Genomic DNA, 17,397 nt, shown 5'->3' with positions numbered 1-17,397 from the left:
GGCATTAAAATATGTACTTATATTATCATGTTTATTCTATTACAACTTTAAGCAAGTCTACAGGGAGCTTGGGCTCATCACATAGGACATCAATAGCGTAGCTCCTTAGCAGCCAACCGGCTCGTTTAAATAACATTAACTACGCTAATGAACGAACGACACCTGTTAAACTCACCTCAACATGTCTTTTACATTTTAACCCACCATGGGCAATAGAAAAGTCACTGTTGCAAACAGTGCAGCGAGCAACACTGTCATTATTTTTGAGGTCGACAGTAAAGCCTGCCCACAGAGAAAACTGATAGGGCTACTTAGCAGGGGTCCCCAACCTTTTTTGCACAGCCCTCTGGTTTAATATTGACAATATTCTTGCGGACTGGCTGACGGTGGGGGGGGTGGGGTGGGTGGCGGTGTTAATCATGACCAGAATATAGGTGATAAATCAACTATAAGTCAGTTATAATTGGCTAATACACTCAATTTTGTTTCTAAAAGGGTTTATCTAACGAATTTAATATTAAACACACAGCGCATATTTTCCTTGCACGAATATAGTGATAAGTCAATTATAAGTCGCTTACAAGTCAATAACATCATAACGTTTTAAGTAACGTTTGGATATTAAACACACAGCACTTATTTTCCTCGTATGAACATATAAAATCATTGCAACACACCAATATCGCTGAATCAGTGGGAGCCCTGGGCTTGTTTTCCTGCAACGAGACGGTCCTATCGAGGGGTGATAGGAGACAGCGATACTCGAAGGGTGTTCCTTATGTCCAGTCTATTCTGCCATTTAGTTTTTGTTGCATTCATTGCAGAAAACCCCACTTCGCAAAGATATGATGTTGGAAATGGAAGCAACATTTTCAGCGCTTTCGTAGCTATCTCAGGATATTCAACCTTGACTTTGATCCAGAATGCCAGCAGAGATGTTATATCAAACATACTTTTCAGCCCGCCATCATTTGCAAGCTTGAGGAGCTGATCTTCTTCCCGCGCTGACATGGATGACGCGTGGGTAATGACCTCGCGTGCGTTCAAGCTCAACAATGGGCGTGACAGGGAATGAGGAAAGGTGCAGCTGACTCATATCGCCAAATCATATCGTTTCCTCGCAGCCCGGTGGTTGGGGACCACTCTCAGCACGAAGAGAGACCAATCAGGATGCTCGCTGTCCCTCTCAAAAAAATCGATTCCCGGGATATTGTATATAATTTCCAGGCGTCAAGGAGCCACTATCAATATGTGGGAGACTCCTGGAACTCCCGGGAGAGGTGGAATGTCTGCATCTAGGAAAAGGGTACAGTCCAGTTTTCAGGCTGAAACCCTTCAGCAGGACACAAATAGAATAAGCAAATACCATTCAGAACTGAAGTTTTACGAAAGACACGAAGCCAGGCATCACTGCAGCTGGACTAGGCCGCAGCCTTAGTTCACTGCAGAGTCGAGTAAATGTTATGGGATCACAGGTGCGAAGCTAGGCGTCACTGCAGCTGGAGTAGGCCGCAGCCTTAGTTAAGCACAGACCTGAGTAAACATTGTGAAGTAGTGAGCAGAACTGGCCCGTCCCTCACCTCCAGTCCCAGTACCCTGACCTTTAAAATACAGCCCGGCAATTAAATCATCCAAACGAGTCTGGACATGATGAAAGCAAGTAGAGACAACAAATGTTTGTAGTAGCTATCAAGCAATGTTTAGTACAATGTTAAACAAAGATATATGTGAATTATTAGCCTCCAAAAACAATAATATGTGATACCAGATAAGCACAGCTTCTTGTTCTGCAAATGGCTGACCACGGGATCTGAGTCTCAGAGCTCTCCTTTTGTCTTTGCATTGCTGTTGGATCTCAGCATGTTGACATGCATCTCTTCCTCCAGTAGGGGCACAAGAGACTGAAGATGCTGGAATCTGAAACAGTAAACAATCAGCTGGAGGATCTCAGATGGTTACGTGGCAACCGTGGAAGGAAAGGAGCTGTCGAAGTTTCAGTCTGAAATCCAACATCAGTACTGAGAGTGGAGAGGGTAGATAGGTGGATGGAACTAGGAGAGGACAAAATGGGTGGTGGGGGGAATCGGGGGGTTATGTGATAGTGGACAAATGCAGGAGCATTGGCCAAGTATTGAAAGGATGGGGGAGAGCTGATTGGAGGAGAGTGTTACTTGAAACTGAAACATTAGTTGTTCACTCCACTAAATTGCAGATTACCCAGACTGAATATAAGATGTTGTACCTCCACTTTGCATTGGGCCTCACCTGGGTAGTGGAGAAGGCTGAGGATGGACAGGCGGCTGTGGAAATTGGAAGGGGATTTGAAATAGCATTTAACTGAGAGGAACAGATTGATGGAACAAAACCTTGTATTCTGTTTGGCTTGTCAAATTTTCCAAGTTCATGTAACACTAACCTCCAATGTGTTTCCAGTAACCACCCCCCCCCCCCCGATCCTCCTGCACTCCCATTTTCCTCCTGGCAACATTCACTTATCACCCACATATTTCAGATATCGGCTCCCCCCATCCTGTACATGCCCAATCTGATTCTGGTTCTACTTCTCCCCTAATGGTACCCTTATCAAAGTTCGAAGTTCATTTATTATCAAAGCATGTATACTATAGGGATCCTTGAGGTTTGTCTCCTTACAGGCAGCCACAAGACAAAGAAACCCAAAAGAACCCATAAAAAAAAATTTTCAAATACCCAAATGTGCAGAGAGAGAAAAAAAACAGATCATGCAAGTAATAAAAGTAAGTAAACAGCATTCAGGACTGAAGCCCACAAAGGAAAGTCTGTCCACAGACACGAAGCCACAGCCCCGGATCAGCGTAGAGCCAAGTAAAAGTCATGGAGGAGCGAGCTGAACCAGCACGTCCCTCACCTCCCGTCCTGACACCCTTTACAATCAGACCCCATGCTTAAATCGTCCTAACATCGGGTTCTGCTGCTTCGACATGGCCCCACAGCCTCAATTCGGCCTGTACCCGACCTTTCCAATTTGGCCCAGCACATAAGTCGATCGAACCTTGGGACCTTCCTTGCTTCTGGCAATGGGCCCGCTGCCTTGCCTCAAATCATCTCCAGGTTTAAAGGAAAGTTACAGGTTGTGGTTTGTGCTGATCGTTTACCAGAAAAAGTGTGATTAACAAAGTACTTAGTTGTTTTCTTCGTTTCATTGGCCACCTGCAAGTAGTCACTGAGCTTCACCAGCACCATCTTAAATGGCCTTTCTTACTTATCAGATTCCAGTACTGGTAGCCTTTCCGTTCTTACTTATTTCCCTTCTAGCTGTCTCCACCTTTACTCTACGCTCCTTCCACCTTACTCTGTCTGCTTCTCCTTATTTTCTTTTTGTGTGGCTCCACGTGTCATACACTTGCCCATCTCCCAACTCCAACCTGGCTTGATTTGCCCATCGATCTTCACCCTTCTTTGGTCCACTGGCCCCTGTCTCACTACTCTCCCTCTCCACTTTGATGCAGGGTTTTGCCCCAAAATCTCAACAATTCGTTTTCCTCCATGGACGCTGCTTGACCTGCAAAGTTCCGCCAGTAGATTGTTTGATTTTCCGCCAATATTTTTGCAAAGTATACCTATTTTATCAGAGCATGATCTTCCGTTGTGCCCTGTGATTCCTCAAGTTAAGATGAAGTGATCCGTAGTGCGGATGTGCTGTATATTTGTTTCAAAACCACAAGTATCACTGGATTGCAATGTTCAAATCACTCTTGAAATTGACGGGAATTCAGAAACAGAACTGTGAGAGATGGAAAATTATGCAGAAATGGCAATCTGCAAGGTGCTTTTTGCTATGCTTTTTGCTATTTATTTCTTGACTTTCTCCATAAATTTAGAAGTTATAAAAGAGCAGAAATGCAATGTATTTTCGAATGGTGGTTTTTGTTGCAACGTATGATAACAGGCGATTCCCAGTAAGTCACCAGATGGGTCTGTTGTTTTCACGTGGACATTGATTTCTCCAGCTAGGTATCTTTCAGGTGGCAACAATCCTAGAGATGAGCCATTGTCTTCACGGGGGCCAGTCCCAAACAAAAATACTTTTTCTGATTTGCCCTTACCAAATTAACTTTAGATTTGTCACCAGCTGTATGACAGCCGGTGATGGAAATGAAGATCAAGATGGAGAGAAATCATTGAGAGCAGTTTCATTTTTTTGTGACCTGCACAGTGAATGCACTAATATCTGCACTTTTCTGTATAGATAGTGATAATGGTTCCACCATAACTTTCCACTGAGATGCTCGAGATAAACTCTTTAGTTTTAAGCTTTGAATGGTTGGGACGTCAATCATGTATCCATTTTCCCTTCTTGTTTCAAAATTAGCCTTGATCGCTGGAGGGGATCTTATAGAAACATACAACATTGTGAAAGGGATAGATAAGATAGAAGAAGGAAAGTTGTTTCCATTGGCAGGTAAGACCAGAACTAGGGGACATTGCCTCAAGATTCAGGGGAGAAGATTTAGGACGGAGATGAGGAGAAACTGTTTTTCCCAGAGAGTGGTGAATCTGTGGAATTTTCTGCCCAGAGAAGCAGCTGAGGCTTCTTCACTAAATATATTTAAGATACAGTTAGATGGGTTTTTACATAGTAAGGGGAATTAAGGGTTATGGGGAAAAGGCAGGCAGATGGAGCTGAGTTTACGGACAGATCAGCCATGGTCTTATTGAATGGCGGGGCAGGCTCGATGGGCCGGATGACCTACTCCTGCTCCTATATCTTCTGTTCTTATGTCCTGTCATGCAGCTGAAGTAACTCAATACCATTTTCGAGTCTGGAACTCTGTGGTGATTACAAAGAAAATGTGGAATTCAGTAGATTTATGCACCATAGCATTCCCATTGTCAAGTAAATGACACTGTCAATTAGCATCATTTATCAATAGTTTTATTTTGACAAGGTTTGGAAAAATGCTGGAGGGGAATCTATGGTTTATGACAATAATCTATGCTAAAAGAGATCTGGAGTCAAACTACATAATGCAACCAACCAAAGAAAATCATCACAGCCAGGGCAAATGTTACACTGCACTTCAAGCAGCATCCGGACTTTAACAACATCACAAATACTGTATGTACATTCCATGGAAATGTACTTCCATTCACATCTGAAAACATAGTTGTGCTTTACAGCCAACTAAGTACTTTTTAATCAGAGTTGTATTGTAAGGTTCATGGCAGACAATTTCCAGTTGACACGCTCCCACAAACAAAAACGATATAATGACCAGAAAATTAATATAAATAATTTTTATAGGCCAGGACGTCTGGAATCACTTCCCTGAGTTCTACATAATGCCAAGAAATATTGCATGATCCCTCTAGAGGAAAGATGGGGCCTCCAGTATGTTAGAATATCAGAAAAACAGTTGACATGTTTTATCATTAATGCAGTAACATCCCAAGCTCACATTTGATGTTTAAGCAGAAGATTAAACTCTAAAATTATGTTATTATAATTATTGTATATAATAATTTCCATATGTAGTAGCTTTCTTGTAGTAAAATAATGCAACATGTTAATATGGAGCATTGAGAATAAAGATATCTTAACCCTAACTCATGGAATGGAGTGCCAGGGGAACATAATCTTATTGCGGGGGTGGGGGGGGAGTGGAATTAAGAACAACCTTGAAGAAGCAGAGACAGGTAAAGAAGCTGGAGATACAAGGATCCCATGGTGACCAATGGTAGGATGATCGAAACTGGGGATAATCAGGAGGCCAGAAATGGAGAACCACAGATAGTTGGAAAACTTCCAGAAACTGAAGATGGTAAGAGAGATAGACTGGGGAAAGCTGTAGCAACAGAGCGATTAGAAAACACAGATTTGAAAATTGAGATGTCATTGAACCAGGGATTGATGTAAGAAGTCAGGAAATGTAGGGTAATGGGTGACTGGAACAGTGATGGTTACAATATGAAACCAGACATTTGGATGATCAATTAGGGGACGAGGATGTTGATGGCAAATGTAATAGAATCGTCAAAGCTGCAGTAAAAGGACATGAATAAGAACTTCAGTAGCAAATGTATTGAAGTCGGGTGGAGTTGGTCAATGTTCCAGAGGTGAAAATAACCCGTGTTGGTTGACATGTGGTCTGAGAACATCAACTATCACCAAGTTACCTGTAGCGCGGTTCAGTTGCAGACCGTTGTGGGAAAGGACAGAATTTGCGCAGATACAAAAAATAACGTTCAGCTGCCAAAGATTTCAGCTGGTCTAAGAGTGAGCAATGTATCTAACTACTTAATAAGTGTGAGGAGTTGAGAAGGCTGCTGGTGAAGCAGAGCTGGGTGCTTTTGTTGTATCTAGGAAATCTTCTGCTATATTTTCAGTGGCATAAAGAAGCAAGAGCTGGCCAAGGGAAAGTGTCTGAGGGGACCAGCATCAACAATGCAACAGAGAAGCCAGTGATCTTCCACTTGGTTGTTGCAGTGGAGACGAGGGTCACACCAGGGGAGAAACCAAATGAAGGAGTGTGATAGAACATAATAGCACAGAACTGGCCCTTAGGCCCATGATATGGTGCTAAACATTAATAACCTATCTAAGCTAATCCCTCCTGCTTATGCAATGTCCATATTCTTCCATTCTTTACACATTCATGTAAGATCCACTTAAATGCCTCTTGTATTTGCCGCCACTACCACCCTGGCAACACGTTCCAGGCACTTTCCACTCTATGCAAAACAAAGACTTACACCCGCATGTTTCCTTTGAACTTGCACCCATCACCACAAATGCATGCCCTCTACTGTATATTAAACATTTTATCCTAGGAGAAGGAAACCCGTCTTCTATAATCTTATAAGCTTCTATCGGGTTTTCTCTCTCAGTTTCTGCTGCTCCAGGGAAAGTACCCCAAGATCGTCCAACCTCTCCTTGTCCAACATTCCATCTAGATCAGGCAGCATCCAGAGCAATCTCTTCTGCACCCTCTCCAAATCCTTCCCATAACAGGGTGACCAGAGTTGAATACTCTTCTTCAGATATGGCTTAACTAGAATTTTATCAACTTCCTGCCTCTTGAACTCATTGCCTTGACTAATAAAGACAAAGAAGTCACACACTTTTTTCTCACCACCCTATCAACTTGTGCAGCTACTTTCAGGGAGCTAGACTTGGACCCCAAGATCTCTGCATACCAACATTGTTAAGGGCATTTCCTTTAGTGTACTGTCCCTTTATATTTGATCTCCCAAAGTGCAGCACCTCACATTTGGCTGGATTAAATTCCCTCTGCCATTCCTTTGACATATCTTAACTAAGCTAAATCCTGCTTTATCCTTTGGCAATCTACAACACCAGCCATCTTGGTATTGTCTATAAATTTACTAATCCAACCCTTGCATTTTTATATATAAAAATACAATTCAGAATCCTAATGGCTAATTCATTGTGGACCCATTTTCTTGAAAAGCTTACTATGCCTTACTAAAATTCATGTAGACAGCAGCAATCACTCTGCCTTCATCAATCACCTCCATGAAAAAACTCAAACTCAATCAACTAATGGTTTTAATAGTGTCCAGGTCTTAATAGCAACCAGATTTATAATGAACAGATGGATTGCTGCAGAAATATCATACTAAGTGGAAAGCTAAAAGCCAGCAGTGGGAAATCTGAAAGGGCTATTGTTGGTGACAGAGGGGGGTTATTTTCCCCAGGGCAGCTACTGAAGGTGATTGGATTGGGATGAACAAAGGTGATGTAGGGAGAAAGAGATACTAGATAGTAATTGGAGGAGACTTTATGATAGATTGGCCTGTGAGATGGCAAAGTTAAAAGGGCTAATGGAATATGATGAGTTTGTGTGGCTGGAGGTTGGGGCACGATAGGAGGTCTTTGAACAGAGGCAAGAGGGGCATGAGGAGTTGAGATAAATATTAGAATACAAGAAAGAGGAGCAGGAAAAAGCCATTTTGTTCCTCAAGCTTCCTTTCCTCTTCAAAGAGAACGTGGGATATAATCACACAGGAAAAGAAGTAGCTAGGTGCAGTGCCCCAGGAAGTGAGACAGTGAAGACAACTTAATGAGATTGTTACAAGTTATATCAGAAGATATGATTAAGCTATTTAATAATTCCTTGAATTTCTAATGTTATCTCTCCAAGTTCTATTTAAATGTATTTATGAACAGTATTCATACAGGGCAGTATTAACTGATAATTTTATTTCAAGGATTTAACCCACAATGTTATCTGGCCCATTTTTATCCTTGTTATACTTTGTTTAGGATTTCTGTTGTTTGAAGCTACAACATTGTTTTGAATGAATTGTATCATTTTCCTTTGAAAGAATTTAGTCTTGTAATTAATTCTATGGCATGATTATCTCCATAGGACCCAAGTGAATTGTAATCCAGTAGACATGGTCAAATTCATTTCTCTATAAATATCCTTATAAGTATTAAATAAAGAACACATCTAAAAGATGAGAGCTGAATTTGAAACCTTAAATGATAATCTGTAAACCAGACAATTCAATCTCATTGAATAAAGTTTCCATCAAATCATAACAGCGGCAAAATAAAGACTAGTTGGTTCATTGCCTCTATGACAGTGGTAGGACTCACTCCAGCCAACTCCAGCCAGACCAACCCCATTTTCCTGAGTAGTCTTAGTGTACTTTGTTATTTAGAATTTCACATCTAATTTGCTTTAATATTATTTATCTTCTTAATGTTTGTTACTGTGCCCAACTCTGGCTTCATAAAAGTAAAAAGGAGACTAGGACTCTGGAGAAAATACAAATGAATGCAATATTGGTATTGGACTGAAACTACTACCGTGGGGGAAAAGTTCAACATATGGGAGTCTTTCCTTTAGAAAATAAAGGAGAGTTATCAGTGAAAGAACTTCTTTTGTAATGGTGTTAGGTTTGCAGACCATGAAGTTCTAGACTCAAACGAAGATCTTAAGCTTTATTTGATAAAGATAGTTTGGATACCTTCACTAATGAAAAGTTATACTGCATTCACCTACTGTTCAAAGGGTAGATTAGTTCCCTGTTTATTCACCATGGCGAGTTCATCTGCCAATACCCACTATTGGAATGGTGGGTCTCCCCTCCTTACCAAGAAGGAGATAACTTCGGCTAACAAAGTAGTTTAACTCATTTATATTTAGTGATAGAATTTTAAATCCAGACAAAATTCTTAAAACATTTAAAACTCAGATGTTTTCTGTCTTAAAATATTTCCAAATTACAAATGATTTCTAAAATCACAGATGATTTCCAATACACAACTGCAATTCTTACAAACTAAAAAGGCATACTAATGCGTTGCGGGTGAACAAATTGTCTGCCGCTGAACTTGAAGGCAGAGGAATGGATTTTAGTCACCTCATCTTTCTGTTATTCTTCTTGCTGCTACTGGATCGTTCCTAATAAGCCTAACTGCTCTCTAACATTTATACTGTTTTTCTGCCACTTAGGTAACTTCACATGATTTTTTTCAGATACCTTTTCATACAAGCAGTCTAAAAGCTTCTGGGATAGAATTCCTAGATACCCACAATTAATACTGTGAAGTTGATTCTTTGAGTATACAAATCTACCAACTTGTCAGGATGCTGGAGCAGGGATCCAATCACAGACCCAGTACCGGGCACACAGCGATACTAATTGAATAACAAATCCCAAGGTACAAACAAAGTCGGCGTCAAAGTGCAGGCAGAGATCAAAACATCCAGAGAAGTCCAAAAACCAGAATCGGGAAACAGGCAGAGTTGATACTCAGATGGATAAAGTACTGATACGAATGCTGGAAAGGCTCAGGAAAATTCACTGGCACAATCTGGCAACAAACAGGTGAAAACACAGGACTAAAATACACTGAGCAATAAACAGAGAGGCAGATGATAGGTGGAGCACAATGAGACAGAAGTGGCAGCAAAACAGGTAATAATGAGAAACAGGTGAGAGGCGGAGTACTCAGTAATACAGGGGCCGGAGTGAGCAGGAGCAGGGACAGGAGCACATGGGGCATGAAAACAAACGAGAGCACATTGGCAATACAAAACCACAGACTGACAGCTTGGGGGAAAACACACAAAAAGACAAAGTTCATCTGGAAGTACTGACATGACTATTAGTAGATCAGCTATTTCATGTGCTAAGAAGTGATAGTATCAATTTGGTCTGTAATCTTCCTTGAACTAAATAATTTAGCCAGCATTGTCTGGTTTGAAACAGGTCAATTAGCAAAACCCCATTATCTTACACTGCAGCTGGCCCTGTGCAGTCTGTTCTCTACAGACAGTGCTGTTTGTTTGCAAAATTGTCATTTTAACTTCAGATTGATTATTGCTTACCATTTACATTAAGAACTGAAGACTGGCTCCTATTTACGATCAGAAGCTAAATAAAAATATTGGTAAATAAAAGTTTGACTTATTCAAGAACAACTCTTTGATCTCTACAAATGTTAACTGCTATGTTAGGAAGCTGAGCTTGACTTTGGATAGTGAAAATGGCTTGCATAATGTGGAGAGACTTGGATGGTCTGCAGAAATTGGCAAAGGGAATTATCACATGCTCATATATTTAGCACAAATGGAAATCACAGAGCTACATCTAAGTGCATGTACTGATGAGATTTCATCCAAATATCCATTCCCACATTCCTTGACATACTTTCCCACCTGCGGCAGGGCAAGATGGTGCATTTACACAGGAAGTAGTGGAAAGAATATTGGCTGATCATGACATTATACATGCAGAAGTTGTGTTGCCCTTAATGCATTTATTTGACTTTGTTGGGTCTATGTTTTAAATGATTTGTTTGTGACTATTTTCTAGTTAAAGGTTGATAATTAAGTTACAGTATAACAAAAGTAAATTCATTGTCTATGGTATATCGCGGCATGCGATGACGTCACCTCCGGTTTTGCTGCGTCTTATGTGTAATCTGGTTCGGAGAAGGTGTGAAGGTGGGTGCCATGCAAGCAGCATGATCGTGAAGAGCTCCGTTTCTACCCAGAAAGAAACATTATAGAAGCAACGCCGTAAGTTCATAAGAATGTATTTGAAGTAACAATATTAACGCAGTTTCTGTTTAGGAAGCAGCGGTTGGGGTGGTGCACGTGCCAGCTTTTCAATTTCAAAAGGGGGGTGGGCTCAAGCCTGGCGGCGGTTTGACGTGACCCCCCTCGCCCGCTACTCGGGGCGGCTGGAGACACTCGCTAAAAGAAGAGAGCGCGTGTGGTCTCCAGAATGAAACAGAGGCTGTATATGTTTGTATTTTTTTTTCAACAGTTTTCACCATACGATGTTAATGTGGAAGGGTGAACAGTAAATGGTTAACCGTACTACGACTTTGTCTTCATTGGCTCTGGTTTAACTTGGTGTTTAGTCAGAGTTTCAACACACTGCATGAGAACACTACAGAGGTTATAGTAGCATCATTGGTGCTGCATCTGGTGACAGGTTTAAAAAGGCTTATACAAACAGAAAATTGTAAAAATCTGGTATTCACAAGAAATTACATATGTCAAACATAGTTCTCAGATCATAAAACTCTGGTGCCTCTGCCAAATGATTTTAAGTGTCTTTTTGCCACATACTAAAAATGAATTTTGGCCTTTTCCCAACTACTGATTTTATTCTAACCAGTCGCTAGCTCCTTTTTCCTCCCCTCACTCCCTCCTTTCTTAAATAGCAATGTTACATTGCTCTCTCCCAGTTTGCCAGTACTATCTTACCCCCCCCTCCCGGTCATATTTCTGGGTGCTGACTTCCAAATTCTCCCAATCCTCACACTTACAACTTTTTTTAATTACTTCTTTTAATCCAATACTGTCTTTAGTCAGCCCAAGACAGTATTTTTATTTCTTAAACAAATATAAATTTCATGGGAATTATAAACCATTTTATTAAATGCTTGGAATCGTTTACCTACCAGCAAATCCTTTCACCTAAGTTACCTCGTGGCTTTTCTAGTTGAGTCACTCCCTCATAGCACCAGCGTAACAGATTCAATCCTGACCCTGGAAGCTGTTCGTGTGGAGTTTGCACGTTCTGCCTATGATAGCGTGGGTTTCCTCTGGGTGCTCCGGTTTCCTCCCACATGCCAAGGACAGGCAAGTTGGTACTTGGCCATTGAAAAATGCCCCTCATGTTTGTAGAATCTGAGGCTTGGTGGGATATGGAATTAGAGTAATTTTAGTGCCAATGGGTTGTTGACAGTCAGTGTGGACTCAATGGTCCAAGGGCATGCTTCTGTGGTGTACGATTCCATGATGATACTAAGTAACTTCACTTACCTTACTTACGTAATTGGCTCAATTTAAGTTTAAGTCTCCAGTTTTGTCTGAATTTTGATCCTCTTGAATGGAGTATGAAATTCTATCATATTGTGATTTATTTTTGGTTGATGATTTGAATGAGATTATTAACTAATCCTGTCTTGTTCCACAAGCTAAAAACCCAAAATATATTGCTCCGTATTATTGCCCAGACTGCATTTATTCCTCAGAATAAAATAGAACTGAAAATACTAGAAATACTCAGCAAGGCAGGCAGTATCTGTGGAGGGAGAAACAGTCTTAATCTTCTTGCTATCAGAATTATTTTGTTATATTCTGATGTGTGATTCAACTGAAATGCATTTTACCAAAACGGAAATCCACATTATTTGATTTCTATTGAGATTTATATTCCATGAAAACACAATCCTTTATGAAATACAGCTCAAGCTCCCATGACCCACAAACTGATTTACACTTAACCAGCTTGGTTTCCCTAGGCTTCGGAAATATGATTGCCACATGGAGATGGGAGCAGCTGACTCCAGCAAATTTCCCAGTCTGAGACTGGAGCTGGAGTGCATTTCCCAGGCCCTCATGCAAATCTTTTGCAACGTTAGTTAATACCCACCTCTGCATATCCCTAATATACTTCCCTGTAATCTTTATGGTTCCTCTTCCCTCCTAATCACTCACCGAGTCTCCACTCCTCACTAACCTGAGATCATCTTCAGTTTCCGGTCCCTAGCTTTCTGTCCCACCTCCCTGCTGTCTAGCTCATTATCTGCCTGCCAGTTGGAAACGGAGAAATAAAACTAGAATTTCACTGTATTCTTCCCCCTACTCTGGAACCTCCACCCCCCCCCCCCCCGCCCCCGTACCATTCCCATCTACCCAGTCTTGGTACTGAGATATTACACATTATTGTCTCTTCTGATTACTGCTGAGAACTGTATGTCAGCAACAGAGAACATGGGGTTGTGCTGGTTAGCAGTAATGAAACACATATTTGCTTCAAGAGACGACGTGATGTAAAATTGTTGGGTGGGGTTTGGCAACAAGAAGGAATGCCAATATGACTTTTGGAATGGAGCATAGTCATTTCACTTAGAAGACAAAGCACTTCACAAATTAGGGCATGAGTACGCATAAGTCTCCACAGTAACCACCAGTGAGTTTTGCTGTTAAACCCTGATGTTCTTGATGGAAGGCTTGCATAGAACAGTGGTTGTCTTGTTATTTTACACTCATTTACTCAGATGTTTCCCAGATTAGGATATCTTTCTTCTGAGCACATACTTTCTGAATTATGTTGACTTTAGCATGTGCCTACTTGATATTTCTCAGGGCTGAAGATATTCCTGATAACCCTGATGCAAAAGAGACAAAACAATCCACAAAAAAAGAGCATTTGATAATAACTGTACAGAGATAGTTCTTAGATAAATATCAATTCACTCGGGCAAGGACATTGATGAGCTCTCCTTTTTCCCAGACTGAAAACATTAATTGTATAACTGAATTTTAACTGAACAAAAGATCATATTTCCAGTGGTAGACCCTGTCAAGTGTAGCTGAAGGAGTGTTCCAGCCTTTCTGCACCTTCTTGATCCACACACAACTGCTGTTAAATTACTGATATACTCCATCCTTCTAATTTGGAACATATTGTTTTCAGACTCTAACTCATGGACTTGTAGACTTCCTCAATGTATGTTGTTTTTTTTTAATTTTCTGTTCTGTCTGCTGTCTGTATATCTATCTCATGAGTTTCATCAAAATAAGACAAGTGGATCTTTTGCAAGCAGGGTAGTAAAACTGATAATCTTGCATAGATTAAAGATGAGAATCAAGGGAGTAGTAAATGAAGCATCTTGTTTTGAGTGCAATAAATCTGAGAAGATTAAACTAAAACTGAGGTCTTCCTCAAAGTTAGATGAGAAAAAATTTATCACACGTTCTCATACAATGAGGAAGTTCATACCTTCTGTGAACTTTATTGAAAATATTTAGTTTTCATTTGCTCTGAGTATTACGATGGGCATGGGTGGAGATTCAATGCCTAAACACAATTATTAGCCTTGAGAGATTGGGGTCAAGGATTGTGGCAGTATGTTTGTAGAATTGGACCAGGGTTTGGTTGGAATAATCTGGAAGGAGATTAAGCACTTTAACAAATGTGGTTAGAGAATGTACCAATGTGTTTGCTGTGTATTCTTCTTCCCCTGTTTATGACTATGGTCCATAGATAAAAGCAATAAGCTTGCCCTGTTCATGCCACATCTTAAAGGAGAGAGTGCTGATGTATTGAACTAACTGTTGAACAAATGTTTTTTTCAGTTTTAATAACCAGCATATTTCATGGTGTTGCAGAACTTCTTTGAAGCACATTTAGAGCATGCAGGTAAACCAAAACTCTTCAGACACATTTGTTTGTCAGAGGAGGGTGAGAGTCTTTCTTTGAACTATGTCTTGCATGTTAGCTCTCTTTCCTGAAATGAAAAATTTTGAAAATGTGCTGAAGAGAATGTGGACAAACTGATGTTTCTATCATAACCTTTGTTAAACAGAAATAAAGAGAGCTATCTCGAATGCTTGGTTTTGGTTATTGGTTGTTATAAGGTTAAAATTCTGCTTTAAATCATCTTTCTTATATACTGCCATGAGTTATTTCTGTAAACGTCAAAGGCAACATGCATGTTGTGTAATTGCTGAACGTGGGTCACCACAGTGTCATGAAGGTATATCCCAGGATGGTGGGCTATCAGGACCACTACAGTTTTGGAAGAGTAAATCTGTTCCTCCCAACTCTGTGAGAGCAGACCTGGTATTTGGGCACTTTCCAACAGGCATTAGGCCACAGTCTACACTTGCAAGAGGCCCAAGGGCTTCGCTTAGACAACTGCCCAGTATCAGTATGCATAGTGGGTTCGACTATTTACCATCTGCTCCATGAGGCAGTATAACATAAAGTGTGATTTTCAGAGCTTTATCACAAGGTGCAGTTAAATGTCAGGGATATAACTAGAAAACACTCAATGATTCAGTGGTATTGGATCTAGAGGTATTTTTAGTGATCCAAAGGTTCTTTGGAAGTCCAGAATGAGGCATAAAACTTGCTCCTCATGGCCACTTTATTAAGTGTACAAGAATGAAGAAATGAACAAAGAGCTGAGAGAACGAAGAAAGGAGAAAGAAAAAGAGGTTGTGGTAGTCTCACGTTCAGACTAGAGATGAGCAAAGTTCCAGTGACAATAATTCACCTATAAAATATCCAAATTCAAGTGGTGTGACAACTGCTACAGAAAATCTAAGGAGCTTCTAGAAAAATACAGAAGCAACAGCACTATGATTACTGAAAAAATCACTGAGCAATTAATTACATGCATATAGGTCACTATATAAATATGCAAGCAAGCACAGGAAAGTTAAACTACAAGAAAATAACAGTTCTACACCCTAATCCAACAGTGGGGTATAAATACTGTAGATCAATGAGGGGTCCTTTTCCTGAGCCTCACACACTGCACTTGTGTTCTCTAATGATCAACAATGGGGTTTGCCTGTATTGTTTGGATCAATTTAATCATATACAATAGACATTAGGTTTCATTACATCTGACATAAGATGTCACATGAATAAAATCATAAGTCACTCACTTCCAAACAAGAGCAGCCCAGATAAAGCCGGGTGGTTCTTAATGTAGTCTTCAATTTGAATTTGAATTGGCTTCAGGTTAGCAGTAAGGTCCTTTGTTCTCCATACATCTTGTCTTGTGGTCCAGGCACCACTGCCATTCCACTACTCTAATAAGGCTGGTAGGGACCTGAACTCCATGATTAAATGTATTGCTTTGTGTTTATCACTCTTTATTGATTAATTTTCAAAAAACACCAATGACACTTACTGAGCATGCAGTATGACTGTCTCTATCAATGTTGCCTCAACTTCACATATGATTACAGTTGAGAATATCTGTACAACTTTACGATTGGGACTCCTTGCTAAATATTTAACACAGTAAATGCAAAATGAATGATTGTACAATCTAAAAATATTGAAGCTGGAGAATAGGAACTGAGATTTTGAAGGTCCAATGTAAAGATGAGAATTCCAAAGGTTAGTAACTCTCAGGAAGAAGAAATTAGTCACCATTTCAGTCATAAGTGGCTTGTACCTTACTTTAAGACTGTGATTCTTATTTCTGGGCTCCTTTGCCAGGGGAAACATTGTCACTGCATCAGGTCTGCCAAAACGCCTACAAGTTTTAAACTTTTCAGTGAGGTCACCTCTTGTTCTTCTGGCTTTGATGAAGTAGAGATATAACCTACTCGATCTCTTCTCATATGACAGACCCAGCAGTCTACGAACCAGTCTATTGATTCTTTGTTGTACAACCTCTATTGCAATGTCTGTCTTTTTCTTAGGAAAGAAGGCCAAAATTGCATGCAATTTGGTCTTATTAGAGTTCCATATATTTGTAATAAGACATCTTTATTCTTGTACTTAAAACATCTGACAATAAAGGCCAATTTGCCATTTGGCTTCGTACCTGCCTCCTGTATCGCACATTTGTCTTTATTTCCTTTGACATCCTGTTCTGTAGTTTCAGGAAGGGTTGAGCTTATTCATTGGTCTCACAAGGCAACATGCCCTTGCAACCCTGTAGAAATGAATGACCCATTCTCACTGTTTCCGAGTTGTGAGGCCAAAGGCGAAGTGGCAAATTCCCCTTCTTGCTGTTGACAGAGTATGTTCTTACATAGATGTCATGCAGATCTGTGTAAGAACACGGATCTCTCTACATTCATGACAGTGTGGCTAAGCACAACTCAAACACCATCTATAAATTTCTCAATGATACCACTGTTATTGGTAGAATCTTAGATGGCAACGAAGAGGTTTATGGGAGCGATATAGATCAGCTGGTTGAGTGGTGTTGCCACCAACAACATCGCACTTAACCTCAGCAAGACCAAGGAACTGATTGTGGACTTTGGCAAGGGGAAATCAGAAGGACAGACAGCAATCTTCATTGAGAGGTGAGCAACTTCAAGTTCCTGAAATTTCAGGGGATCTATCCTGGGTCCAACACATTGATGCAATGATGAAGAAGGC

At 40.4% G+C, this 17,397-nt stretch overlaps 1 protein-coding gene across 4 annotated transcripts in view; it reads left to right on the top strand.

Annotated features, from left to right (window-relative positions):
• LOC140202624 (synapsin-3-like) overlaps positions 1 to 17,397 on the top strand; it is a 344,209-nt gene that overhangs the window by 173,036 nt on the left and 153,776 nt on the right. The gene's annotated exons all lie outside the window — the stretch shown is intronic.

The sequence above is a fragment of the Mobula birostris genome, chromosome 9 (assembly GCF_030028105.1).
Source record: "Mobula birostris isolate sMobBir1 chromosome 9, sMobBir1.hap1, whole genome shotgun sequence".
In the NCBI taxonomy this organism is placed as follows: domain Eukaryota; kingdom Metazoa; phylum Chordata; class Chondrichthyes; order Myliobatiformes; family Myliobatidae; genus Mobula; species Mobula birostris.
This window is presented reverse-complemented; position numbering and strand designations above follow the sequence as displayed.